This window comes from Halichoerus grypus, chromosome 7, assembly GCF_964656455.1.
Source record: "Halichoerus grypus chromosome 7, mHalGry1.hap1.1, whole genome shotgun sequence".
NCBI lineage: Eukaryota > Metazoa > Chordata > Mammalia > Carnivora > Phocidae > Halichoerus > Halichoerus grypus.
In genome coordinates this window covers 123,486,195-123,513,895 of record NC_135718.1, presented here as the reverse complement: position 1 = coordinate 123,513,895, position 27,701 = coordinate 123,486,195, and the positions used below count along the sequence as shown (strand labels likewise).

Sequence of the window (27,701 nt, the reverse complement as noted above, 5' to 3'; positions counted from 1 at the left end):
AAAAAGGGTTTTATTGCAGGGCACCAAGCAAGGAAATGGGAGAAAATTTCTCAAATCTGCCTCTGCAAAGGGTTGCAGTTGGGTGTATTTAAGGATAAGGGGTCAGGATATCACAGGTATGTGAGTTGAATGGACTATGTTGATTAGATATGGGGGAAAGAGAGGTGTACTCCTCTTTGAGTATGGGAATTCAGGAATCCTGTCTTTTCATGGGACACATGTTCATTAAATGGCAGGATAAGCATGATGATGGGGGAGATCTCAGGGTATGTCATCACAGAAGTTACTTTCATTCAGTCTTGGTCCCTTCTGTGCAACTGCAAGAATTCTTCCTGGTTTGCTCCAGTCTCAGCTAGTCTTGCTGGTGGTCAGTCAACTTCTGCAAAATAAGCTCATAAGTCAATCAGGTTAACTAGAGTTTCCTTAGGGTAGAACAGTCAAGCATTTGTTAATTCAGGGTTTTGGTTTCACTACCTGTGGAATGAAGATCTTTGCTTTCTTAGACTATTTTGGGGAGTAAACTTTTGGATCATGGGGGCTGTGTTATCTATGCCCTCTCCAGGGACGCTTCTTGTTTCCATGGTCTAAACCTGGAGAGTGGCTCCAGTCTCTCTTTTTTTAATTAATTAATTAAAATTTTAATTCCAGTGTAGTTAACATACAATGTTACGTTAGATTCGGGTGTACAATATAGTGATTCAAGAGTTCCATATATTACTCAGTGCCCTTCAAGGTAAGTGTACTCCTACATCCTACCAACAGTGCACAAAGGTTCTTTTTTCTCCATATCCTCAGCAACACTTGTTTCTTGTGTTTGTGATTTTAGACATTCTGACAGGTATAAGGTAATATCTCATTGTAGTTTTGATTTGCATTTCCATGATGATGTTGAACATCTTTTCATGTGTCTGTTGGCCATCTGGATGTCTTCTTAGGAGAAATGTCTGTACATGTTTTCTGGCTATTTTTAATTGGGTTATTTGGTTTTTGGGTGTTGAGTTATAGAAGTTCTTTATATATTTTGGATACCCTTTATCATATATGTCATTTGCAAATATCTTCTCCCATTCCATAGGTTGCCTTTTAGTTTTGTTGTTTCCTTTGCTGTGCAGAAGCTTTTTATTTTGATGTAGTCTCAGTAGTTTATTTTTGCTTTTATTTCCCTTGCCTTCATATCTAGACATATCTAGAAAAATGTTGCTATGACCAATATCAGAGAAATTACTGCCTGTGCTCTCTTCTAGGATTTTTATGATTTCAGATCTCACATTTAGGTCCTTAATCCATTTTGAGTTTGTTTGTGTATGATGTTAGAAAGTGGTCTAGTTTCATTCTTTTGCATGTAGCTCTCCAGTTTTCCCAACACCATTTGTTGAAGGGACTTTTTCCTATTGCATATTTTTGCCTCCTTTGTCAACTAGATTATATATTTGGGGGTTTATTTCTGAGTCTTCTATCCTGTTCCATTGATCTATGTTTCTATTTTTATGCCAGTACCATACTGTTTTGATTACTACAGCTTTGTAATATAACTTAAAGTCTGGAATTATGATACCTCCAGCTTTGCTTTTCTTTTCAAAGATCACTTTGGCAATTTGAGGTCTTTTGTGGTTCCATATAAATTTTAGGATTGTTTGTTCTAGTTCTGTGAAAAATGCTGTTGGTATTTTGATAGGGATTGCATTGAGTATGTAGATTGCTTTGGCTAGTATAGACATTTTAACAATATTTTTCCAATCCATGAGCATGGAATGTTTTTCCATTTCTTTGTGTCATCTTCAATTTCTTTCACCAATGTTTTATAGTTCAGAGTATAGCTCTTTTACCTCTTTGGTTAGTTTATTCCTAGGTATCTTATTATTTTTGGTGCAATTGTAAATGGGATTTTTTCCTTAATTTCTCTTTCTGCTGCTTCATTTTTAGTGTATAGAAACAACAGATTTCTGCACATTGATTTTTGTATCCTGTGACTTCATGGAACTCATTTATTAGTTTCAGTAGTTTTTTGGTGGAGTCTTCTGGGTTTTCTGTATATAGTATCATGTCATCTGTAAATAAAAGTTTTACTTCCTCCTTACCAATTTATATGCATTTTATTTCTTATCTGATTGCTATAACTAGGACTTCCAGTACTATGTTGAATAAAAGTGGTGAGACGGTCCTTGTCTTGCTCCTGACTTTAGGGGGAAAGCGCTCAATTTTTCCCCATTGAGTATGATGTTTGCTGTGGCTTTTTCATAGATGACCTTTCTTATGTTGGGGTGTAGTCCCTCTAAACCTACTTTGTCAAGGGTTTTATCATGAATGGATGTTGTATTTTGTAAAATGCTTTTTCTGCATCTATTGAGATGATCATACGGGTTTTTATCCTTTCTCTTATTGATGTGATGTATCACATTGATTGATTTGCAAATATTGAACCACCCTGTATCCCAGGAATAAATACCATTTTATTGATTTTTTTTTTTTCATTTTATTGTTGGATTGTATTTGCTAGTATTTTGTTGAGGATTTTTGCTTCTATGTTCATCAGAGTTGCTGGCCTATAGTTCTCCTTTTTTGTGGTCTTTATCTGGTTTTGGTATTAGGGTAATGCTGACCTCAGAATGAATTTGGGAGTTTCCTTATATTTTTGGGAATAGTTTGAGTACAATAGATACTAAGTCTTCTTTATATGTTTGGTAGAATTTGCCTGTAAAACTGTTTGGTCCTGGACTTTTGCTTGTTGAGAGTTTTTTGACTATTGATTCAATCTCCTTGCTGGTAATCGGTCTACTCAAATTTTTTTATGTCTTTCTGCAGTTTTGGTAATTTATGTTTCTAGGAACTCATCCATTTATTCTATGTTGTTTAGTTTGTTGGCATATAGTTTTTCATAATTTTTTCTGACAATTGTTTGTGTTTCTGTGATGTTGGTTGGTATTTCTCCTCTTTCATTGGTGATTTTGTTTATTCGGGTCCTTTTTTTTTAGGAGTCTGGCTAGAGGTTTATCCATTTTGTTGATGTTTTCAAAGAACCAACTCCTGGTTTCATTAATCTACTCTGTTTTTTTAGTTTCTATTTTGTTTATTTCTGCTCTGATCTTTATTATTTCCATCCTTCTGCCGGTTTTAGGTTGTTCTTTTCTAGCTCCTTTAGGTGTAAGGTAAGTTTCTTTGAGATTTTTCTTGCTTCTTGAGGTATGCCTGTGTTGCTATAAATTTCCCTCTTAGAACTGCCTTTGCTGCATCCCAAAGATTTTGGATGACTGTGTTTTCATTTGTCTCCATTTATTTCCTCTTTGATTTCTTGGTTGACCCATTCATTGTTCAGTAGAATGTTATTTAATCTACATGTAAATGCATTCTTTCCAGATTTTTTCTTGTCATTGATATCTAATTTCATAGCATTGTGGTCAGAAAAGATGCATGGTATGACTTTGATATTTTTGAATTTGTCAAGACTTGTTTTATGGCCTCATATGTGATCTATTCTGGAGAATGTTCCATGTGCACTTGAAAAGAATGTGTATGCTGGTCTTCTAGTATGGAATGTTCTGAAAATATCTTTTAGATGTATCTGGTCCAATATGTCACTCAAAGTCACTGTTTCCTTGTTGACTTTCTGTCTGGATGATCTTTCCATTGATGTAAGTGGGGTGTTAAAGTCCACTACTATTATTGTATTACTATAAATTGCTTCCTTTGTTTGTTAGTAGCTGCTTTATGTATTGGGGTACTCCCATGTTGGGTACATAAATATTTACAATTGTTATATTTCTTGTTGGATTGTTCCTTTTATGATTATATAGTGTTATTCTTTGTCTCTTGTTATAGTCTTTGTTTTAAAGTCTTTTTTGTCCAGTTTAGTCTTAATAGTGTTGTCAGTGCAAACAACTAACCCTGAGGATTGAGGATGATGTTCATAATGAAAGTGTTGTAAAATCAGCCAAACAGCACAGATGTGTCAAAGCACCTGACCAGTACAATGGGTTTCTTAATCACTATGAAGTTTGAGAGAGGTATCCCAAGTAGGGATAATCTTTTCTAACATAATTTTAGCCACAGAAGAGACATTGGAAAGCTTCAGTCCAGTGAGAAAACATACAAACCATTACTAGAACATTTTACCCATGAGATGGAGGGAGCTGTATGAAATCCATTTGCTAAGCCTCAAATTGTTCATTTGGCAATTTAACATGCCCAGGGCCAGTATGGATGGGTTTCCCAGTATTGTAATTTGGACAAGAGGAACAACCAAGGAAGGCACTTTTTGTGGTATGGTTAATATTTCCCCACCAATACTGGTTCATGAACACTACCATTTTATCAGTAGAACAGTAGTTTAATGCATAAACAGTTGAAAGTAGTAGGAATTTTAGAATTTCTGGAATAGCTGGAGAGTTATTTGGTCCAAACCAGAGTTATTTTTATCAAACCAACAATTATTACATTTCTAATATTGTTTCTTCTTTTCTGGGGCCAATTGTTGGGCATCTCTAATCAGTTTTTCTCAATTGTCATTTGAGAGAATATCCCTTTGAAACATGACACTGGTTTAACTATTGGTCTCTGTGAGAGCTGCATATTTGGAAATATCAGCAAGGTAGTTTCTTTTGATATGCTGGGAGTCAAGTCTGGAATGTCTGAGAAGCTTAATAATAGCTAGAGTCCCTGGCAAAAGTATGGTATCTAATATCATTTTGGACATAGGAGCCATTTTTAAATGTATTCCCATTGGAGGTAAGGAGACCTCATTGTTTCCATAGCATTCCAAAATTATTAGAGACCCCAAAGGCATCAGTATAAATATTTTTAGTTTACCCTTGGCTAAAGTACACACTCAGATAAGGGCATATAACTCAGCCTGTTGGGCTGAAGTAGCCAAAGATAAAGGTGCTGCCTCAATGAATTCAAAAGGAGTTGTAATGGCATGCCTGGCATAATATTTACCATTTTTATTCTTTAATAACGGTCAGTAAACCATGAAAATGCATTGGTTAGTGGGGTTGGTTAGAGGCGTTTCCTGTAAATTGTCACAAGGAGTCAAAAAATGCAAATCTCCATCCTCAGCCATTAGGTTTTTCCACAAGTAAAAAAGGAGTGTTACAGGGACTAGTGTAGCAGATAATGAGACCCTGAGCCTTGTAATCTCCTGTAATGGGCTTGATACTTTGAAGGGGTTCTCCATTTATAGGGAATTAATTCTAGGGAGAGGTTTTGAGTGATCTATTTGAATCTTGACGGGAGGTACACTGTGGACTCTGCCAATATCATTGAAGATTTTGCCCATAAGGAGGACGGTAGTTGATCTAATAGGAACAAATGATCAGTGTCCTCAGACTCAGCTATAGCGCCCTCAGAGACTAAGGATAGAAAAAATGCCAAAGCATCATTTATTTTCCCTGCTTGACTCTTTTAGTTACTACTGTCAAATTCTAGAAGTATTTTCCCCTTTAGAGAAAAAGAAACTCCTGCATGGTATTTTTCTAAGAAATCTCGAAATAAATACGGGTGGAGGAACTAAAGAGAAAAGAATGTGTATCTCTCAAAGGGCCTAGACAAAAGGGAATAGGTTCAGAGACAGGAACTTGTTGGAGTTTATTAGAGCCCCTCACTGTTTGAACTGGTTTCGTACTCCAAGACAGGGGCTGCTTTATAGCAATGGGGTTGAGCACCAAGAATGTAACTCTGGTGTCAGTAGGAGCAGGGAGAGATTCATTCCCAATCTGAAGAGTGGTTTCTCTGATCTGATTGAGAGAGAGGATTGGGAAGGGCCCCTGTAGCTCCTTGGAGCCCCATCAGTGGAAATCAGGAGGACATTAAAAAGGTTGGCCAGAGGGTCGAAGGCACCTGAAGCACTTAAATTTGTAACAATCTTTTCTTCCAATGTCCTAGTTCTTTGCAGTAACAGCAGAAACCAAGCTTCCAGTTTTGTTTAGAGTCCTTCATTCCCTGGAGTTGAACATTGAAGATTTTAGTAGTCTTTCCTTTAAATAATTCATCTAGGGTACAAATGAGCTGGTTTGCCAAATTAACTAAATCTGGAGTGGATATAATTTCCCATTCCATCATGGTCTTTTTAACATTTTAAAAGGGAAAGATCTCAGATCTGCCCATTAATAAAGTGTTAAATGCTACCCAAGGGGATTCAACATCTAACAGAGGACCAGGATTTTTTTTTTTTTTTAAAGATAGTTTGGAATCAAGTGTAATAATCACGAACAGATTCATCAGGCTTTTGTGTTCAAGCCTGAATTTTCTTCCAATCAACAGGCTTTTTTAAAAAGCTACTATAGAGGTGCCTGGGTGGCTCAATTAAGAATCTGTGTTCAGTCAGGGCATGATCCCGGGGTCCTGGGATAGAGCCTGGCATCTGGGTTCCCTGCTCAGCGGGAAGCCTGCTTCTCTCACTCCCTCTGCCTTCTGCTCCCCCTGCTTGTGCTCTCTCAAATAAGTAAAATCTTTGAAAAAATAAAATAAAATAAAAATCTACTATAATTCCTCAGTGGAGATCTCCAGCAAGAGTTCTAGCATCTTGCCAAAAGTTAGGGCTCTGTTTCTCTAAATCCCTTTCAAGATGTTCCCATCAGGTTAGTTTCATCTAACATTTGAACTGATCCTCCTCAACAAGCATGTGGACTAATTGATATAAATCTGAGAAATCAGGTTGGCAAGTTTGAAAAACTATGTTAAATTCTTCAGCAAACATATGAGGGTCCTCCGTCACTATAGGAATCTCTTTATGGCTCACAATTCAGCCTTAGTCCAGGAACACAAGAAACTTGGGATTTATTTAGATCCTCAGAAGACTTAACTTTAAAGGGGCAGGTTTTAATAGGCTCAGGAGAGGAGGGGGTGGAGGAAGTTTCGAAGAAAAACAGAAATTCAGCAAAAAGATTAGAATGAGGGATCAGAGGGTATAGAGGAGATGTGAAAGGTGCAGAGAGAATAGAGGAAGGTAATACCAGAGGTGGGGCCTGAGCATAAGACACTTGTCAAGAAGATGAGGGAGGGGGAAAAAAAGAAGCCTCAGAAGCCTTTTTCCTTTTTTTTTTTTTTTTTAAATTTTTTGCCTCCATTAATAGATTGTATTTTGCAAAGGTGATTTGAGATTCCTAATGAGGTTTGGAAGCTTCAAAATACGAACTCAAATGGGAAACTCATTCAGCTTTGTCAATTTTAGATCATGGCTGTCCAACTCAGTTTTGAGAAAATTAAGCTTGGGGAGACTGATAGTTCCCCACAATGGCTACTGAAGTTCTAAATTACTTTTGGTTAAGTCAGTCCACTTAGTTATAAATGTCCATGCAGAGGGATGATAGTTTTTAAACATAAAACTGACCGAAGTCCCAGAAGTTGGGGTGGGCACCTTCAAAGTATTTGGATGACTGGGATCCCATTTCTTAGAGGTTTTGTTTTGTTTTTCTCTAGAGCAAAAAGAAAATTTCTAAAGACCACTGTTTTGACAGGAACAGCCTGGTTCCAGAAAGAATCAGAACAAAGGCCAGCACAGTTCCAGTAAGAACAGCTTGGTTGCAAACAGGAGTCAGACCAAAGGCCAGACAGTTCCAACAGGCACCATTCCAACTGGAACAGTCCAGTCCCAAAGAGGAGTCAGACCAAAGGCCAGAACAGTTCCATTAGGAACAGTCCAATTCCGAAAAAGAGTTGGACCAAAGGCCAAAAGTCTACTCTCAGAGATGTTTTTAGAAACAGGGAGGCAGGGCTGAAAACATATCCCAAATAAAGGTTGGAGAGATTGAACACAAAGTATAGAGCTCAAAATCTAGGAGAAAACTTACCCTCAAACTCTAAGGTCAGGGAGAAAGCGGTGAGCCCAATCAGCTCTGTGTGTACCAGCACCTGTTTGCTCACTAGCCTTGGAGTTCTTGGGGGGTCTTCTCTGGATCCCCCTTCTGATCACCAAGTAATGTTAAACTTAAACTGCTAGTCATTTTGCCAGCAAAATATAGGTTTATTAGGAATAGCAGAGAATTGCAATCCAGGACAAGCAAGCACTGGCAAAACCATAGGCAAATCTGGAGAACAAAGGGGGGGGGAGGGTATGCTCTTTTATAGAGGAAAGGGGAAGTCGGGAAGGCCATTATAAACAAAAAGTCTATTGGAGTAAACTGGGAGTTTGAAGTATAGTGGCTTCTCATTGGCTAAGTTGTGCCTGTCTGTCATTGGCTGGGCTGTTGGTGGGGGAGGGGGAAAGGCCTTCTTCCTCGCGCTGGAAGAGCATGAGAGCGTCTCCTGCTGAACCTCCCAATTCCATTGGGGTTTCCCTTTATTAATTTTCACAATATTAGAGTTAATTTAAGGTTACTGTTTAATTAAAATAGGCATGTCTTTAGAGTTAACAGCATTCAATATAACACTTTTATTCTACATGACTTCACTAATCAAATAACTTCATGTTATCCCTGTTACAAAATGTGTCAGCAAAAATAACTTAGAAATGATAACTGACTGTCTAATATCTCATGAAATGTTCATTGGTAATCTAAACATAACTCTTGGGAGCAAATGATTTACATATATGTAAGAGGAATAAGAGTTTATACATAAACGTTTTAGCAATAATTATATTTTATAGCATGCATAATTAAAATTAACTCCCAAAATGTTTTTGGTAACCTGAAACCTTTAAGTTTTCTTAAGGGATAAATTAAATTCATTGACTATCTAGATCATTTCCAAATAGGACAAAATAATGAAACATTAATTGCTGAACATAGATTTATTTACTTTTGGCTTCCCTATTTCAAAGAAAGTAAAGATAAAATTCTGGTCTGTTAGTAAACATGTTTCATGCTTTATTGAAAGATTGCACTATGAAGAAGCGTGTTTCTAGAAATTATAAAATGTGTTCATAGATCTGCCAATCTAAACAAAAATGCTGGTGTAACAACAGTTCACAGTTGCCTACTACTTATATTTCATTAGAAATTTAGGTTTCTATGGGTTAAGAATTCTAATTAATATATGTGGTTAAAGCTACTACAAATAAGAAAAACATTTTCATATGCAAACAAAGTAAAACATATGCCTTCAGTAAAAGAAGGTATGAGGAACAGAAATGCATTTTTTTTTTTTGAGGGAAAAGAAAGTAATTTTGTCCTAAAGAGAGGCTGGAAAAGAGGAAAAATATAGGACAAAACCTGAACGTAAAGAAAAAAAAGTGTAAAGGTTTATGGAAAAGGAGTCTTTGAAAAGGAATTGTATGTGACGTCAGGACTGCCTAAGATTCAAATAAAGTATATAAATTAAGTAAATGAGCTTTAGTATCAAAAGTACACTGGTACAAAATTAAAATTAGGTTTTCACTTTGGTAAAAGGACAAAGTTTTCTTGAACTGTTGGTTTGCTCTTGGTAAGAGATTATAAAAGGTCTCAGCTTTTCTGCCTAGAAAAGAAGATTTTATGTTTTATCAAAATCTGTGTTTTGTGATATCTTTATCATCAGATCTTTGATTACTGAATAAAACTGAGTCTTCTTAATACTGTTTTGCTCACAACTATGTCACCTTCTGCATTTGCCTTTGAAATCTTTTTTTTTTTTTAAAGATTTTTTTATTTATTCATTCGAGACACAGAGATACAGAGAGAGAGAGAGAATATGAGCAGGGGGAGAAGCAGAGGAAGGGGGAGAAGCAGGCCCCCCGCTGAGCAGGGAGCTCGATCCCAGGACCCTGGGATCATGACCTGAGCCGAAGGCAGACGCTTAACCATCTGAGCCACCCAGGCGCCCCATGCCTTTGAAATCTTTCATTGTCACTTTGTTTAAACAGATAAATATTGTTTCATAATGATTTGTGATCCTATTTAATCAAATGTTCAATCCTTTTTATATTCTTTGACAAACTTCCCAATATCAAATTCTAAAATGAAGTCTTTTGACCACAAACTAACTTTCTAGAGGGTCCCTGGAACATTTGGAAGGATTTGTTCTTCTAATATAAGAGAGATATTAAACTAATTAGGTGTATTTGGTGTGCTAAATAACATGAGAAGCATTGTCAAATAAGCGATACCCTCTTTGATTATATTTGTGTAGATATATTGTTAAAATAAGTGTTTTAGAAATTGTATGAAATTCCTAAAAATCTGATATGTCCTCTTACCAGTTGTAATTCTAGTTATTATCTTAAAATGTGTGTCACAGTAATAACCAAATTTCCTTCTCAACTGCATTGTAATAAACTCTAATTAGATCTTTAATCATTGCCACTTTTTTTTTTTTAAAGATTTTTTATTTATTATTTATTTGACAGAGAGAGGCACAGCGAGAAAGGGAACACAAGCAGGGGGATTTGGAGAGGGAGAAGCAGGCTTCTGGCTGAGCAGGGAGCCCGATGCCGGGCTCGATCCCAGGACCCTGAGATCATGACCTGAGCCGAAGGCAGACGCTTAACGACTGAGCCACCCAGGCGCCCCTAATCATTGCCACTTTTAAGTCTTTTATCATTTACAGATAATTATACTTTCCCTCAGATGCTTTTATAAAAGTGTTCCTGCAAAAATTCTTCCTCAAGAAGATTCATGAAAATGACTCTAGAACACAGGTTTTTTATAACTTTAAGATCAAAAACTGAACTGGGTAAGCAATTTCCAGGACTAATGGAAAAACCAGATTTAAGCAAACCAAGAATTAATTACATGGGACTCAATATTGAGGAAGATGATTATTATATTATGACTGTTTGTTAGAAATATTGATTTTTTGATGTTTTGTTCCAGATTTCAGGAAACATTTTCTCTTAAGTTAACTGATTTACAGCAATTGTTGAATTGCACCTTTTAAAGCAATATTGAAATATTTATCTTTTTCTCCTTACCTGATCCCTCCAGAATTCAGAAACACTCAGTGAGCATTCTTTTATTTTCTTGGCAATGTATCTATTTGCATAAGTTCAATAAGAATCTGTTCTCCTTATAACAGGACACAATTGGAAATATAGGTAATATTACCAAGGCTTTCACTATAATGTCATATTTGAGAGAAAAATGCATAGACTTAGATATAACTAAATACTTTCAAGGAACTAAGATTGACTTTATAGAGCTAATAAAGCCTCCTGGAAAATCAGCCTCCTACGTTGCTTACAGGGCTCCCAAAAGCCTTACCAGCTAAGTAAAAAAGGTCACTTCATGGCAGGTGCCAGAACCTCAGGATATTTTGAGGACCTTGAGAAGAGAAGTAACCCAAACCTATAGGTATTACAGGCAAAGTCCGACGGTGAGTATTTGGGTTGGCTTCTTAGCCTTGAGAAGCTGTTAAAAACTCAATCTGAGGATTCTTTATAAAAAGTTCCAGCAAAGCAGATTTAAAAGAACCTATACGATTAATCACTATTCTTACTACACCTATGTCAATAATCAGGCCAAGTTTATAAAAACTAAAATTATTTTACAAACAATTTGGTCCTAACTTGGCTAACTTTGAAAATGAGGGTAACTTCAGAGACAAAAAAAAAAAAAAAAAGGTTGTTTCAGTAACACACCTTTGTGGATAGTAGATTCTAGTTCTGTTCATTGTTTTTGAGGTTTTGTTTCCTACCTATAAACTAGACTAAATCCTGAATTCTTCTACTTCCTTCTAACATCTGGCTACAACTCTCCAAAATAGCATTTCCAATTTTTTCCCACCTGTTTGACTTAGAATTACTAAGAAGTAAAATGCCATTTTTCCTGAAGCCCTACAAACTGAATATGAATGACATTATGTAAGCTTCAGGGAAATCACTATAACAGCTCATATGTAGACAGTCTTCATACCTGTTGCTCTATGGACCACTCAAAAAGATCACTAGAAACACGCAAGCTACAAATCAGGAAAACCAGTCTGATTGCCACTGCCCGCCCTCACTCTCTGAAGATGCTTCGAGCCTGACATCTATACAGTGGTTGTGGACAGGCTTGAGTTCCAGGCCTGGAGGACCCCAGCTCCCCAGGGCCGGCAAATGGGGTGTACCCTGCCACACAGTGTGGGCCACACAGGTCAGGTTAGACAGAGACCTGGAACAGGGCAAATGTCAGGAAAGGCTGGGTCCTGGGAACAGGGTCTTGAGGGTCCATGGCATCTAATTAATTCTGAGTGCTAACCTACACAGATGTGCACATTCCCCAGAGAAATTTATCCACTATTGTGGTGGTATTCACTATTGAGCAAATGCCTTTTTGTTCAGTGAGTAGATAAACAAGAGCTATGCAATTATTCAATGAATTAAGTGATCATTGTATGGGCTATTGTGGAGTCAGCTAGTTCTCCTAACATTAGGGAGAGATTTTTCATCATGTATTTATTGGCATATACTTCAATCCATGGGAGAAAGTCTCTCCCTACGGAGGCAAACTCAGAATCATGTATGCCTCCTGGAAGTTTCCATTTAAGGCAGCCATGGAGGCTTACTGGGGTGGACCAGTGGGAGGCTTATGACTTGTTATGGATTTTTTTTTTTAAATAGTTTTCATACCCCATGTGGAGCCCAACGCAGGGCTTGAATTCCTGACCCTGAGATCAAAACCTGAGCTGAAATCAGGAGTTCGATGCTTAATGGACTGAGCCACTCAGGTGCCCCTGATTTGTTATGGATTTTAACAGGAATAGTTAAATGTCCCAATAAACATTGGCTTCTGATTCATCAGCTATCTAAACATTCATTTGCCCATGGGAAGTACTGTCCATCTCAAAGAAAAATAACTAGGTAGAGTGTAGAGGACTCCAGCTAAGGTATAATTATTGACAGATTTATTAGGTGGTATTTTGATTGACCCATTCAATCCATGAATCAAGGAGTTGGAATGACATTATGTGAAAGCCTATCCCTTCTTAAAGGAGTCTTTTCTAAAATCCTTACAGAGAGGTATAAGCCCATTTGGTGCAGGGAAACAGGTAATAAGGAAAAGAATGTGCAGGAGCAAGGATTGTCCAGTTGACAAAGGTGGAGATGTTTAGTTGAGTTAGTAGGTATGACTGGGGAAAGGTTGAAGCAAGGTATAGCAACACTGGTCATAACAACTTAACTCAGAAGGTAATATCCGTAGACGGGCAGGTATAATTGACGGTTGCATTTGGGACTAAAGAGAAGTTAGGTCCAAGTAAGATCAAAAGTCTCCAATATTGTGAACAGATCAGAGTTTCTGGTGTCAGATCCAACAGTCAGAGAGGTTTCCCCTTTTGCCATAGACTGAGGAATGCAGATAAGAGTATTGTTTCTCTGAAAGAGGAAAAGAAGAAAACAAGGTAAGAAGCAGCAGTGACAAAAGTGTATACAGGCCTAGTCTGGTCATCTTGGGAAAGCTTCGATTCCTGGAAATCTTTACGGTAAGGTAACCAGTCGGGGTGCAGATCCAGTCAGGGTTTGGTGCTTTCTTTAGCTATAAGATGTGAATCTAAGAGTCTATTCCATGGAGTTTGGCAGCACAAGGATTGGTTAACAGTACTTGATTTGGGTTTTTCTCATGGGGTTGAAGAGACTCTTTCTGGAGCTGCCTTTTTCAATAGACGAATTCCCCAGGTTGTAAGGTATGATGTTTAAGGTCTTCATCCCTTGGGAGTACACTGAAAAGATTGCTATACAAAGTGTGGTTATTTTTAATAGAGGCAATTAGTTCTTTACAATATTGAAGTATATCTCCTTTTATAAACTATAAATCAAAGAAGCAGGGGTTAGGTATATTGAGTGTCCTGTTACAAAGAGAACAGATTCTTACTGAATTTATGTAAATACATACATTGTCATGAAAACTAAGAATGTTTAATAAGAGTTTCAGAATTCTGGAGGGATCAAATAGAAAAGGATAAATGCTTTAACCTTTGTTGTAAAGATATATTTTACCAAATTGCTGTTAAGTTATAGGCAGCTTAAAGAAAAAAGAGTCCATTAAATCTGGAAAAATATATTAAAGCAATCAGTTTTCCATTAGAGTTTTGGAAATTCTATCAAGTTCAGTGTTATGATCTTAAATTTACCAAAACCTGTTTCTACAGTACCCGTCAAATCTTTTTCATGAATCTCTTTGAAGATGAAGTGCTTAAACAATAACTGTCCATAAATGACAAAGACATAAAAATAGGAATGATTAGAGATCTGATGAGAGTTCATTATGATGTAATTGACAAGGAAATTGGGTTATTTTGTAGTAGACAACACTTCAAGATAGTAACATACCAGGACATATCAGATTTCTAAGAGTTTCATACCATTTCCAAAACACTTAACAATATCTATACAAATATCTATACAAATCAAAGAAATTTTAGCATCACTTATTTGACAATGCTTCCTATATAATTTAACATACCAAATAAGCCTAATTAGTGTAACAGCTCCCTTTTTACAAGGAGAGGGAACAAATCTAGACGGTCTCTGGAAATTCTCAGTTACTTTTAGGTAAAAAAAAAAAAAAAAAAACGACTTAGAATTTGATTTGGGGAAGTTTGTCAAAAATGTCAAAATGTTTTTTTGGGGTGCCTGGGTGGCTCAGTCATATGGGCATCTGACTCTTGATTTTGGCTTGAGTCATGATTTCAGGATCGTGAGATCGAGCCCCATGTGAAGTTCTGTGCTCAGCACGGTCTGCTTGAGATTCTCTCTCGCTCTGCTCCTCCCCCTGCTCATACTCCCTCCCCACCCTCTCTCTCTCTCTAAAAAAAAAAAAGATAAATAAAATCTCAAATATATAAAAATGTTTTGGACACTTGACTGAATAGAATCATAGACCATTATGAAGTGATATTTAATTGTCTATTTGATCAAAGTGACAAAGATTTCAAAGTCAAATACAATGGTCACATACTTATAAGCAAAACTTACCTCTTTTAATATCCAGAAGACCTCAGTTTCCTTGAGTAATCAAAAATCTGATGAAGACCAACCATAGAAATTTTGTTTTCTAGGCAGATTACATTAAAGGCAAAGAAAAGTCTTTGTTTACAATTTCTTGAGAGTGGACCAATAATCTAAAACTTTATTCTTTTAACAGAAACCAAATTCTAATTATGCACCAGTGTATTTTGATGTTAAAACCACCTTTTTTTTTTTAAAGATTTATTTATTTATTTGAGAGAGTGAGAATGAGAGAGAGAGAGAGAGAGAGAGAGAGTACATGAGAGGGGGGAGGGTCAGAGGGAGAAGCAGGCTCCTCGCTGAGCAGGGAGCCCGATGCGGGACTTGATCCTGGCACTCTGGGATCATGACCTGAGCCAAAGGCAGTCGCTTAACCAACTGAGCCACCCAGGCGCCCTAAAACCACCTTTTTAAAAAAACTTAAATCTATTCTAATCTTGACTACATATAAAATTCCTTTCTTAATACTCCTTTTACCTTCTACAACTTTCAAGATCCATTTAGGCTTTGTCCTTTTTAAAAGAATTCAGGAACAGGGGCACCTGGGTGGCTCAGTCAGTTGGGCGTCTGCCTTCGGCTCGGGTCGTGATCCCAGGGTGCTGGGATCGGGCCCCGCGTCGGGCTCCCTGCTCGGCGGGAGGCCTGCTTCTCCCTCTGCCTCTGTCATTCCCCTGCTTGTGTTCTCTCTTGCTCTCTCTCTCTCTGACAAATAAATGAACAAAATCTTAAAAAAAAAAAAAACAGGAACAATAATTTTGCTTTAGAACAAAATTACTTTTCCTTACAAAACAAAAAAGTTCATACCTTTCCTTATCAAAAAACATTCTGTTTTTTAGCCTATTATTCATGTATAGTCATTTTATTTCGCTCTTACTATTTCTAGTAGTTTTGTAAAAAAAAAAAAAAAGTTGCTAACAATTTCGTCAGTTCAAATGTCATTTTTCAATTTAAAAAATGTATAAAGCTTATCTAGAAAAGGGATGATACAGGACTGTTACAGAATAATTACAGAGTCACTCTTTTTTTAAAAATTTTTTATTGTTATGTTAATCACCATACATTACATCATTAGTTTTTGATGTAGTGTTCCATGATTCATTGTTTGTGCATAACACCCGGTGCTCCATGCAGAACATGCCCTCTTTAATACCCATCGCCAGGCTAACCCATTCTCCCACACCCCTCGCCTCTAGAACCCTCAGTTTGTTTTTCAGAGTCCATCGTCTCTCATGGTTCGTCTCCCCCTCCAATTTCCCCCCCTTCATTCTTCCCCTCCTGCTATCTTTTTTTTTTTTTTTTCTTAACATATATTGCATTATTTGTTTCAGAGGTACAGGTCTGTGATTCAACAGTCTTGCACAATTCACAGCGCTCACCATAGCACATACCCTCCCCAGTGTCTATCACCCAGCCACCCCATCCCTCCCACACACCCCCCACTCCAGCAACCCTCAGTTTGTTTCCTGAGATTAAGAATTCCTCATATCTGTGAGAGCATATGATACATGTCTTTCTCTGATTGACTTACTGCGCTCAGCATAATACCCTTCAGTTCCATCTACGTCGTTGCAAATGGCAAGATCTCATTCCTTTTGATGGCTGCATAATATTCCATTGTGTGTGTGTGTGTGTGTATATATATATATATACACACACCACATCATCTTTATCCATTCATCTGTCGATGGACATCTTGGCTCTTTCCATAGTTTGGCTGTTGTGGACATTGCTGCTATAAACATCGGGGTGCACGTACCCCTTCGGATCCCTACATTTGTATCTTTGGGGTAAATACCCAGTAGTGCAATTGCTGGATCGTAGGGTTGCTCTATTTTCAACTTTTTGAGGAACCTCCATACTGTTTTCCAGAGTGGCTGCACCAGCTTGCATTCCCACCAACAGTGTAGGAGGGTTCCCCTTTCTCCGCATCCTCGCCAACATCTGTTGTTTCCTGACTTGTTAATTTTAGCCATTCTGACTGATGAGAGGTGGTATCTCATTGAGGTTTTGATTTGTATTTCCCTGATGCTGAGTGATGTTGAGCACTTTCAGGTGATCAGTATTGACCCAAGATATAGCTGTCCTAAGAGTACTCCACATATCAACCAATTCTACATTGATAATCTACAGTTAGAGAAACATTTTTATGTTGTTTAGTATTTTATTTTTCAGCATTTTCTTCAGCTGCTTTATGTTGAATTTTTACCACCATGTGGAACTTGTTTTGTAATGTTGCTAATTGTATCCATCTGTGTAACCAATGATGACAAAACTGTCATTGCATGTGTGTTAAATTGAGCTTTTTTATTTCAAAATTTTAAAATTTGATGTGATTTGATTTGGAATTGAGAAAAAGTGGCTGCCATTGTTCCTCCAGTTAAACCTCCTACCAGTCCAACAAGGAACTTTAAGGTTTTTGTTCCTTTGAGCAAATCTGTTTTTGGCATATGTTGTAAATTGGGTATAAATGAGATGGTTAACTCAAGCATAATTTGAGGATTTGTACTTAGAAAGTTCTATGTATTAAATTTTAATGTATAAGCTACAATTATAAGTTGCATTATGACTGGAATGGATTTATTAATATAGATTTCTATATTCTTGGGGTAGAAATCTGATATGAGACAGAAGCCTGATGCATACCACTAAGGATATTGATACATGTTATATGCTAGGTTTCCTAGGTGTTCTCTATACACCATACTTGATGCCCCTGTTCTTTTAAAGTCTGGGCATAATGTCCATAGATCTATTGCTCACTTTCTAGTAGGTGAATATGGATTAAAAAGTATAAATTGGGAGTGTAGTAAATGATCAATTTTGGCCTGTTTATCTTTAAAGATATGATTGCCCATTCTGCATATTCATCAACTGCTCTTTTACAATAAAATGCTAGCATACAAATCAGGAATTAAATCAGGATTATTTGCACAGAGTTTGTCATGTGTCCAAAACTATACTCAGTTCAGTAAGGTAAGGGAAAAGAACAAAATTCAGCACCTGGTTGCATTGGTATATATGCTGGGTTATAATACCAAGAGCCAGTTAGTATTCGGGCCAATCCTCATCCTCCAAGTCAGTGTCTAATAGAGTTGTTGCTCAGGATTCTTGTTGATTCCTATGTAGATTAAAATGGAGGTGTCCACTGCTTCATCAGCTTCTCTAAATATTTAGTGTCTCTACTGATGGAAGCTTTCCTAGTGAGTAGATGGTGCTGACAGTGAGGGATGGGGTGGAGAGGCTGGATTTGGTGATGCTGGTGATGTCGATGAGTCCTCCGTTGCAGTGAGGTGACCAGGAGAGTGATCCCTGGATAAGGCAGAGGATGTCACCGACAGTTGTACGGGACCAGAAGGCGGCATTCCAATTCAGAACACTGGCACAACCGCTGCTGCTGGAGCTGGCGGAAGACGCTCCACAGCTGCAATGAGTATGGTCTCCAACAGTGAGCAACAGGCAACAGAGTGCGGCCAGCGGGCAGCATGCGGCACCGACCCACTGAGTAATCTTGATAGGGTTAAAGATGCACGGTGGATTCCTGCCTGCAAGATAAGGCTAGTATCCTAGACATTTTTAATTCTTTCTTGTTGTTCTTGCCACTCAAGGATATCCATCATTATTATGTCCATTTTTGCCAACATTTCCCCAAGCACAGTCACCCTGCATCATGCTAGGCTAAATATTAGGCATCTAGTGTTAATACAATAAAGATGCTGTTCTTCATGCCTGACATTTTTATAGAGGCATCATATTATCGTCTTTAATTTGATGTAATATGGTTTTTTCCTCAGTCAGCTAGTAGGTTTTATTGGTGGCAGGTGCTATAATTTCCCCAGTACTATATATATACCATTATGGCTTCTCTTAATGAATATTTTTCCTTCTAATTTAGATTCTGGGGTATTGTTAGTACCCTTATCTGTGTGGGTGCTTGCAATATTAATTCAATGGGCATTGTTCCATTCTTTCTATATTTATGGTTTAGAGATCTTGCCACCTCCCAGATTGCTTTAGTCCAAGCTTTGATATCAGGATTAGTAAGTTCCTGCTTGAGTAAGCCGTTACCCCTTTCATTTGACCCAGATGTGGTTGGCTTGTAGGTTGAAGTGGAGGTTCCACATTATGCTTTGTTCCTTAGCCCATTCTTGTATTTGCTTTCCTTTGAAGTGGGTGCCCTGATCTGAGTCTATGATGGTTGGGATACCATAGCAAGCAATCCAGATTTCTAATGCTCTGATGGTGGATTTTTGATAATTTTTCCTGCAAGAATAAGAGTAATCCTATGCCTGACCATGTGTCTACAATGGTGCATGAATATAGTTGATTCTCTGATATAGGCAAGGGTTCTTTTTTTTTAAAGATCTTATTTATTTGTCAGAGAAAGAGAGAGAACACAAGCGTGGGGAGCAACAGGCAGAGGGAGAGGGAGAAGCAGGCTTCCCGTTGAGCAAGGAGCCTGATGCGGGGCTCGATCCCAGGATACTGGGATCATGACCTGAGCAGAGACAGATGCTTAACCGACTGAGCCACCCAGGTGCCTCTAGGCAAGGGTTCTATATAATCATTTGTATAACTTGGAAAGGTCTGTCAGCTTTGACCGAGTATTCGTTAGTGACCTCCAACCTTTAAACTTTCAGCAATTCCCATACTTCTTAATTTGAAATGGGAGGTATTTGGTATGTGTATATGTATTTCTTGACCATGTCCTAGTGTTTTTTGTGCCAACATGACCTGTTTGATGATACGCACCCATGCCGTGATCCAATCAATTGACATGTCCTTGTGCTCAGGTTTATGTTGCATTGTCCTTCTTGTTTATGTATGGTTGTGTTTCGAATTGGTTTCCTCATTAGTCATGAATCATTGTGGTTTTTGTTAAATTTTAGGAATTTTAGCCTCTTTATTTTTGTAGTGAGTTTGTCTATCTGGTCATTAAGTGTCATTACTCAGAGTTGTCCTTCTGATGTGCAGACATGTGTGATGAACATGGAGATATCAGCCAGTGCAATTTTCTGCCATATGTCCTTACTCCATATGTTCATATTTCCTATTTTCCAGTCATTTTCCTGCCACGTTCCTGACCAAAGAGCTATTCCATTAGCTCCTGCCCATGAGTCTGAAGAAAGATATATGTCATTCTGATTTTCCTTAACAGATTGTCCAATTGCCAATTTTATGGCTATTAACTCAGCATATTGTGCTGATTTTCTCGAGCCTGATTCTGACAGGGTTGGACCATCATTAGTCCTCAAGGCTGCTGCCTGCCAGCATTTTCCAGATGGTGTCATGGAGGCTGATCCATCTATAAACCAGGCATTGTTGAGTGCCATGGACCACGGCAGTCCCTGTTGCCCAACTGCTGGAGCTTGGATAGGCTCACCCCTCAGGAATTCTGGCAAGTCCACTATTGGCACATTGGAGATTTTTCTCAGTTCATACAGAAGTTGACCTTTAATCCATTTGTCTTGCTTGGAAATATACCATTTCCATGTTAGGACTTTATGGTCAGGAGTAGTTTCTCTCTGTTTGTCAGGGGTCTGCTTTACCCACTCCACTATAGGCTGTTGGAGTTTAAGTATAATTAGTTTATTTTCTGTTAGTGGCTCTGTATTTTGTAGGGCTCACAGATGCCCAGGTGAGCCTTTAATTGGTTCATTTCTGTTTTGGGGCCATAGAAATTTCTTTTTTTCTTTTTCTTTCTTTCTTTTTTTTTTTAAGATTTTATTTATTTATTTAAGAGAGAGAGAGCATGAGCAGAGGGGGAGGGGCAGAGGGAGATGGAGAAGTAGACTCCTCACTGAGCAGGGAACCTGCGGGACTCGATCCCAGGACCCTGAGATCATGACCCGAGCCAAAGGAAGATGTTCAACCGACTGAGCCACCCAGGTGCCCCGGGCCACAGGAATTTTAGTCCAAAATACAATTGGGTGATATTTGGGGTCCTGTGGTGTTTTAGTCCACAAAGACCATGTTGCAAACCCTTGTGACTGTAGGCATTCTAGTTTATCTCTAGAGTCCTCATTAGCTGGTGCCAGTGAATTATAAGTTCTGACAGCATTTGTGAAATAAGTAAAGGCTGCCTCTTGAGTCTCTGTCCATCTACACTCCTACTCTTCCTAATTATTTTATAAATGTTTTTTAATATCCTCATATGTGGTATGTGCTGTTTCCAATATCCAAACAATCCTATCAGTTTTGGAGCTGCTGTTTTTGTGGTATGAATGGAATGCAATCTAGCTTGTCTGTGACTGAGTCTGGTATTTTTTGCCTTCAGAAGACCTAGAAATTTTATTTTAGTGTGGGGTCCTTGGACGTTACTTGGGTCAATTGTTATTCTCTGAGTGTAAGGAATTCAATTAACTCTATTGTAGCTCTAGTCTGTTCTTTCAAGTTATCACCATAAATAGTATGTCATCAATACAGGAAATGCTGATTTGTGAATTTGTTGTTTTCTTGAAAGGCCTGGATGTTTTGTTAGAAAGTTGTGGGCTGTTACTGGGCTGTTGTGATATTCTTGTGGTAACCTAGTAAACTGATATTGTCTGCCTTCCCATATGAGGGCAGTCATGGGTTGGTTCTCCTTATCAATTGGAATAGCAACAATATGTCAGATAAGTCTATCGCCATGTAGTAAGTTCCTGATCCAGTGGTGATATTGTTGATGATAGCACCTATACCTGGGAGTGCTCCCTCAGTTGGGGGAGAGTATTGAACTTCCCATAATCTACTATAAGTCTGTTTTACCCATCTGACTTTAACAAGGCTAGACCGGATTATTAAATGGAGCAATAGTAATTTGTTCCTTTAGGTGTTCTTGATTTTTTTTTTTTAATTTGTATATGTCTTATTACATCTATTCCAAGAACATTCTCTAAATTGGGACCTATAATGCATTTAGCCTTAATGGGTGGTTGTTGGTTTAGAACCTCCTCCTCAGCAGCTTCCCAGGTGAAATCTGAAATTGGACCTTGTATGCAGAGAGCAGAGAGAGAAGAAAGAGGCAGGCCTCTCAGGTTTGTAGGTGACAGTTTTAGTAAGCAACAGTGCTTGTCTTAGGCAATAGCAAGGTGAAGGGATTCCCCCTGCCTGCCAAATCAAAGTTTATATAGACACCTTCACTGGGTTCAATCATGTATACTGTGCAGGTCTTCTTGATACCACATCACTATCTCAAGGCTATGTCCTTGGAGAAGCCCGTATGAGCTGGAAAGGCAAGTAGAATATACATTCCAAGGACAGGGATGGGGGTGAAGACCCTCTGAGTGCCTGGGTCCAGTTCATGGGTCTATTGGCAGTCACATCTTTTTTGATGACCTTCCCAAACAGTGGTCTATCATCAATTGTTAGGAATCTATGTACTCATGTCCCTGGGATAATTTTACTCTTAATCCTTCAATTAATCCCTTTTAATTGTTAAAATTTTCTAAATAAGTTGGATATCCTTGCACTATTGTTACTTGGGACCCTGTATGTGATAATATAGTAGTATATGTTATATTTTTTTGAAATGTATTAATTTTTTTTAAAGATTTCATTTATTTATATGAGAGAAAAAGAGCATGCGTAAGGGCAGAGGCAGAGGGGAGAGAGATGGCGAAGCAGACTCCCCACTGAGCAGGGAGCTTGACGCAGGGCTCGATCCCAGGATCCCAGAATCATGACCCGAGCCGAAGACAGATGCTTAACCACTGAGCCACCCGAAATATATTAATTTTTAAATTTTCTTTTTCTTTTTTTGATTGAAATATAGTTGACATACAATGTTACATTAGTTTTAGGTGTACAAAATAGTGATTTGACAACTTTATATGTCATGTCATGCTCAGCACAAGTGTAGCTCCCATCTGTCACCATACAACACTATTACAGTACCAGTGACTATATTCTCTATGCTGTACCTTTTATCCCCATGACTTATTCATTCCATAACTAGTAGTCTGTACCTCCCACTCCCCTTCACCCATTTTGTGCATCCCACTACCCCCTCCCCTCTGGCAACTATCAGTTTGTTCTCTGTATTTATGGGTCTTTCTGCTTTTGTTGGCTTGTTTTTTAGACTCCACATGTAAGTGAAATCACCCAGTACTTGTCTTTTCTGAGTTATTTCACTTAGCATAATATGTCTAGGTCCATCAAAAAAGGCAAGATCTTAACTGCTTTTTTTTTTATAGCTGAGTAATATTAAGTTATATATAGAGTCACATCTTTATCTATTGATGGACACTTAGCTTGTTTCCATGTCTTTGCTTTGTAAATAATGTTGCAATAAATATAGGGGTGCAGGAATCTTTTTGAATTAATGTTTATGTGGGTAAATACCCAGTAGTGGAATTACTGGATCATATGGTATTTCTATTTTTTTTTTCCATGTAGAGGTTTTTGTTTGAACATAGACTTTCATTTCTCTGGAATAAATGTCCAAGAGTGCAATTGTTAGGTCATATGGAAATTGCATGTTTATTTTTTACTTATTTTTAAAATTTTAGTTAACACAATGTTACATCAGTTTCAGCTGTACATGATTGTACAAGTTTATATATTACGCTGTGTTCACTCCAAGTGTAGTAACCTCCCCTCCAGCAACCCCTCAGTTTGTTCCCTATAGTTAAGAGTTTCTTATAGTTTGCTTCCCTCTCTGTTTTTATCTTATTTTTCCTTCCCTTCCCCTATGTTCATCTTTTTGTTTTTTTTTTAAATTCCACATATGAATGAAATCATATGGTATTTGCCTTTCTCTGACTTATTTTAGCATAATACCCTCTAGTTCCATCCACGACATTGCAAATGGCAAGATTTCATTTCAACAACAGTGGTGAGAGTGTACATCCCTGTTGTGTTCCTGACCTTAGGGAAAAAGCTTTCAGTTTATCCCCATTGAGGATGATCTGCACTGTGGGTCTTTTGTATATGGCCTTTATGATGTTGAGGTATGTTCCCTCTATCCCCACATTGTGGAAGGTTTTTATCAAGAAAGGATGTTGTATTTTGTCAAATGGTTTTTCTGCATCTATTGAGAGGATCATTTCTTTTATTAATGTGGTGTGTCATGTTGATTTATTTGCAGATGTTGGACCATTCCTGCAGCCCAGGAGTAAATCCCAGTTGGTCGTGGTGAATAATTCTTTTAATGTACTGTTTTATCCTATTAGCTAGTATCTTGGTGAGAATTTTTGCGTCCATGTTCATCAGGGATATTGTCTGTAATTCTTCTTTCTAGTGGGGTCTTTTTCTGGTTTGGGGATCAAGGAAATACTGGCCTCATAGAATGAGTTTGGAAGTTTTCGTTCCATTTCTATTTTTTGGAACAGTTTCAGAAGAATAGGTGTTAATTCTTCTTTAAATGATTGATAGCTTTCCCCTGGGAAGTCATCTGGCCCTGGACTCTATTGTTTGTTGGGAGATTTTTGATTAGTGATTCAATTTCTTTGCTGGTTAAGGGCCTGTTCAGGTTTTCTATTTCTTCCTGCTTCAGTTTTGGTAGTTTATATGTTTCTAGGAAGTTATCCATTTCTTCTAGATTGCCTAATGGTTGGTATATAATTGCTCATTATATTCTCTTATAATTGTATTTCTTTGATGTTGGTTGTCCTCTTTCATTCATGATTTCATTTATTTGGGTCCTTTCTCTCTTTTTTTTTTTTTGGTAAGTCTGGCTAGGGTTTTATCAATCTTACTAATTCTTTCAAAGAAAGAACCAGCTTCTAGTTTCTTGTGTGTGCTCCCTCTGTATCTCTCACTCTCTCTGTCAAATAAATAAATAAAATATTAAAAAAACCTAGATCCCAAAATAAGAAAAATATATAAATAACATAAAATAAAATACAATGAAAGGCATCAAAATTTTTTTAAAAATGTAAAGTATATATAAAAATAAAAATTAAAAAATAAATAAAAATAAGAAAATAACTGAAATAATAATAAAAGACTAAAGAATAAAAATACAAAGAATACTAGATGCTGTTTTCCCCTATTGCTGAACCTTTGCAGCCCTCTATAATTAGTAATCTTGTGGGAGGGAATTTTTTGTGCTGGTCTTCTGGGAGAGGGGCCTGTTGCACAGATTCTCAGGTGGACTTGCCCTAGTGGACAAAGTGCTTCCAGGGTGCAGGGAGGCAGGGCTTGGTGTAAGCAGCTCCAGACTCCACTAGGTGGCGCTGTTTTGCCCCTGAAAGATTTTGGCACCTATCGTCGGGATGAATATGGTGGTACCCCACTCTCTAGCCCTGGAGCTAAAAATTTGCTCCCCCTACTCTTCATTGAGCCCTCACAGGAAAGCAATCAATCACTCCTGTATCACCAGGGTCCATCAGAACTCTGTGTTCACCCGGCCTGTCACCCAGCGTTTTTATCTCAGGCACGTGACTGAGATTCAAAACTGCAAATTTTAGGGTGAGCTATTCCTGGGGGAAGGGGGTGTCTCACTAGGCTTCAGCGTCTTGCTGGACCCCTCCTTGGAAAGCGATCGCAGGACCGCCCAGTGGCTTGCAGTTTATGGCAACACAGAGCAGAAAGCCTGTACGGAGTCTGGCTGTTCTGAGCAGGCTTCCCCCGCTCCTATGCCTCGGACCTCTGCCGCGCCTAGGCACCACCCTTTCTTCTGGCAATCCAGGCGATCCTCAGAACACACTGAGATTCCACCCCGCTTTGCCATCTGAGCACTTTTAAGCCAGGCACATCCCCCACTGTAGCAGATTTCTAAAAGTTCCTATTTTGCACTCCGCTCCTTCTACTACTTCGTGGTAGCCTCCTTAAGCAGGCTCCCTCCCCTCTGCCCATGATTCCAGTCTCCATACCTGATATTTTCTAAATGGTGGTCACTTCTCTACTCGTGGACTTGCAACATTTGTATTCTCAGACCTCTGATTGGTTTCTTGGGTGTTCAGAATGATTTGATAACTATCTAGTTATATTCAAGGGACAAGACAAACTTAGGGTCCCCCTACCCCTCTCCATCTTCTCTTCTCTCCTTATCTCTGTTTTATTTACTTCTTTTTCTGAGGTTGTTTTTTTTTTCTTGTTCTTTCTTTTGGAGCATATTACCCTGTCTCCCCATTTTGCTTGACTTTCTGTGTTTTTTTTTCTTCTATGTATTATGCAAAACAGCTACTTCTCCTAAAGTTGAAGGAGTGGTCTTGTGTATGGGGATCTCTATGCAGATTGTGTGGCTTGGTGACTTTGCTGGCTGGCTGGAGCTGTGGCTGTAATGCTAGTTACTCTTTTAAACCATGGCTTTTTACAGAGATAACAAAGAAACAGAATAATAATTACATAAACAAGAAAAAAGAAAAGAAAAATGAGAAATGGAGAAGAAACAGAACAAGAAAGAACAGAACCAAAAAGAAAAAAAAAAAAAAAAAGAACAAATTTTAAAGAGTAAAAAAATAAAATAGTAAAAGTTAAAACAAACAAAACCATAGCTTGTTTCCTTGCCCCAACTCCACAGTGCAACTGGTGTAGGCTTGTGGACCCTGGGCTCACTGACTTGGAATCTCACGGTGAACCAGGCCTGAGTAGGCTAGCTGGAAGAGAGAGGTGGAAGGAGAGTGTATATTCCCACAGTTCCTCAGACCTTTTAAATATGGCATTTTTTTTTTCTGTGCCCCAGCATGACCAGGGCTGGTGTGGGCTTCAGGACCCTGGGCTTGCCGAGGCTGCAAGCTCTTGCGATAATCTGATCTTTCAGTTATGGCCTCAGGACCCTCCAGTGATGGCATCAGAACCGGCCCCTTATGGTGGATGGACCCTGTTCTGGTCTGCGCTTTTGAGGTCAGGGTGGAGAGAACAGTCCCACAATTCCTCAGCCCTTTTAAACCACGGCTCTTTTTTTCTGTGTCCCAGTTCATCTAGGGCTGCTATGGGCTTGTGGACACTGGGCTTGCTCAAGTTGTAAGCTCCTTGAGATGAGTGGACCTGCCATTGTGGTATCTAGACCCTCCTCTGGTCTAGGCTCTAAAGGCGGGGTGGGCACATAAACCATGTGGTTCTCCAGTCCGTCTGACCCGGAGAGCATTCCCGCAGGTCCTCTGCCACTTGGCAGAGTTCTAGAAAAGAGTCTAGTCTCTTTTATATGCTAGTTGCTCTTTTAAGCTGTGTAGTTTTTTCTGTGCCCAAGGACAGAGGGACCTGTTCCTGGTCCCTCAGTTCTATGCCTTCTCAGGAGAGTTTTGCAGCATTGGAGGTGCGGGTTCCCTTTGTGACTATGTCTCTGTCTCTCTAGCTGTTCTCTCCGTCTTTGGTTGTTCATCAGCCCTCCGTTCTTCAGGAGAAATTGTTCTATTAATAGGTGTAATTTGGTGTGTTCCATAGAGGATGTGAGTTCACCATCTTCCTACATCACCATCTTGAATCTCAGAAGTCCCCAGATTGAATTCCAATAGCCTCTTGAGGCTAAGAAGCCAAGCCAGATACTTGCTATCAGACTTCACCTGCGATACCTATAGATCTGGGTTACTTTATCTCTTCTTGAGGACCTCAAAACACCCTGAGGTTCTTGCACCTGCCAGGAAGTAATCTTTGCCTGCCTGGTAAGGCTGCTAGGAACGTTGTAAGCAAGGTATCAGGCTGATTTTCCAAGAGGCTTTTTATTGCCTCTATAAAGTTAATCTTAGTTCCTTAAAGGTGTCTGTTCATATCTGAGTCTATGCATTTTTCTCTCAAATATGACCTTCTAGTCAAAGCCTTGGTAATATAGCAATGTTTGCAATGGTGTCCTGGTATGAGGAGAACAGATTCTTACTGAACTTCTGCAAATAAATCTATTGCCATGAAAACATAAGAATACTCACTGAGAGTTTCTAATTCTGGAGGGATCAGGTAGGAAGAAAAAGATGAATATTTCAATTCTGTTTACAAAGGTATAACTTAT

At 38.5% G+C, this 27,701-nt stretch overlaps 1 long non-coding RNA gene across 2 annotated transcripts in view; it reads right to left on the bottom strand.

Moving 5' to 3' along the window:
• Window positions 1-27,701, bottom strand: part of LOC144382608 (uncharacterized) — a 116,755-nt gene continuing 89,054 nt past the window's right edge. Inside the window, exon 6 of one of the 2 annotated variants that reach the window (XR_013449908.1) lies at window positions 1-379. This is a non-coding gene — a long non-coding RNA (uncharacterized LOC144382608). Of the gene's footprint in view, window positions 380-10,226; window positions 13,205-27,701 lie in introns of those variants that run through there. The other variant, XR_013449907.1, reaches the window with a different exon arrangement.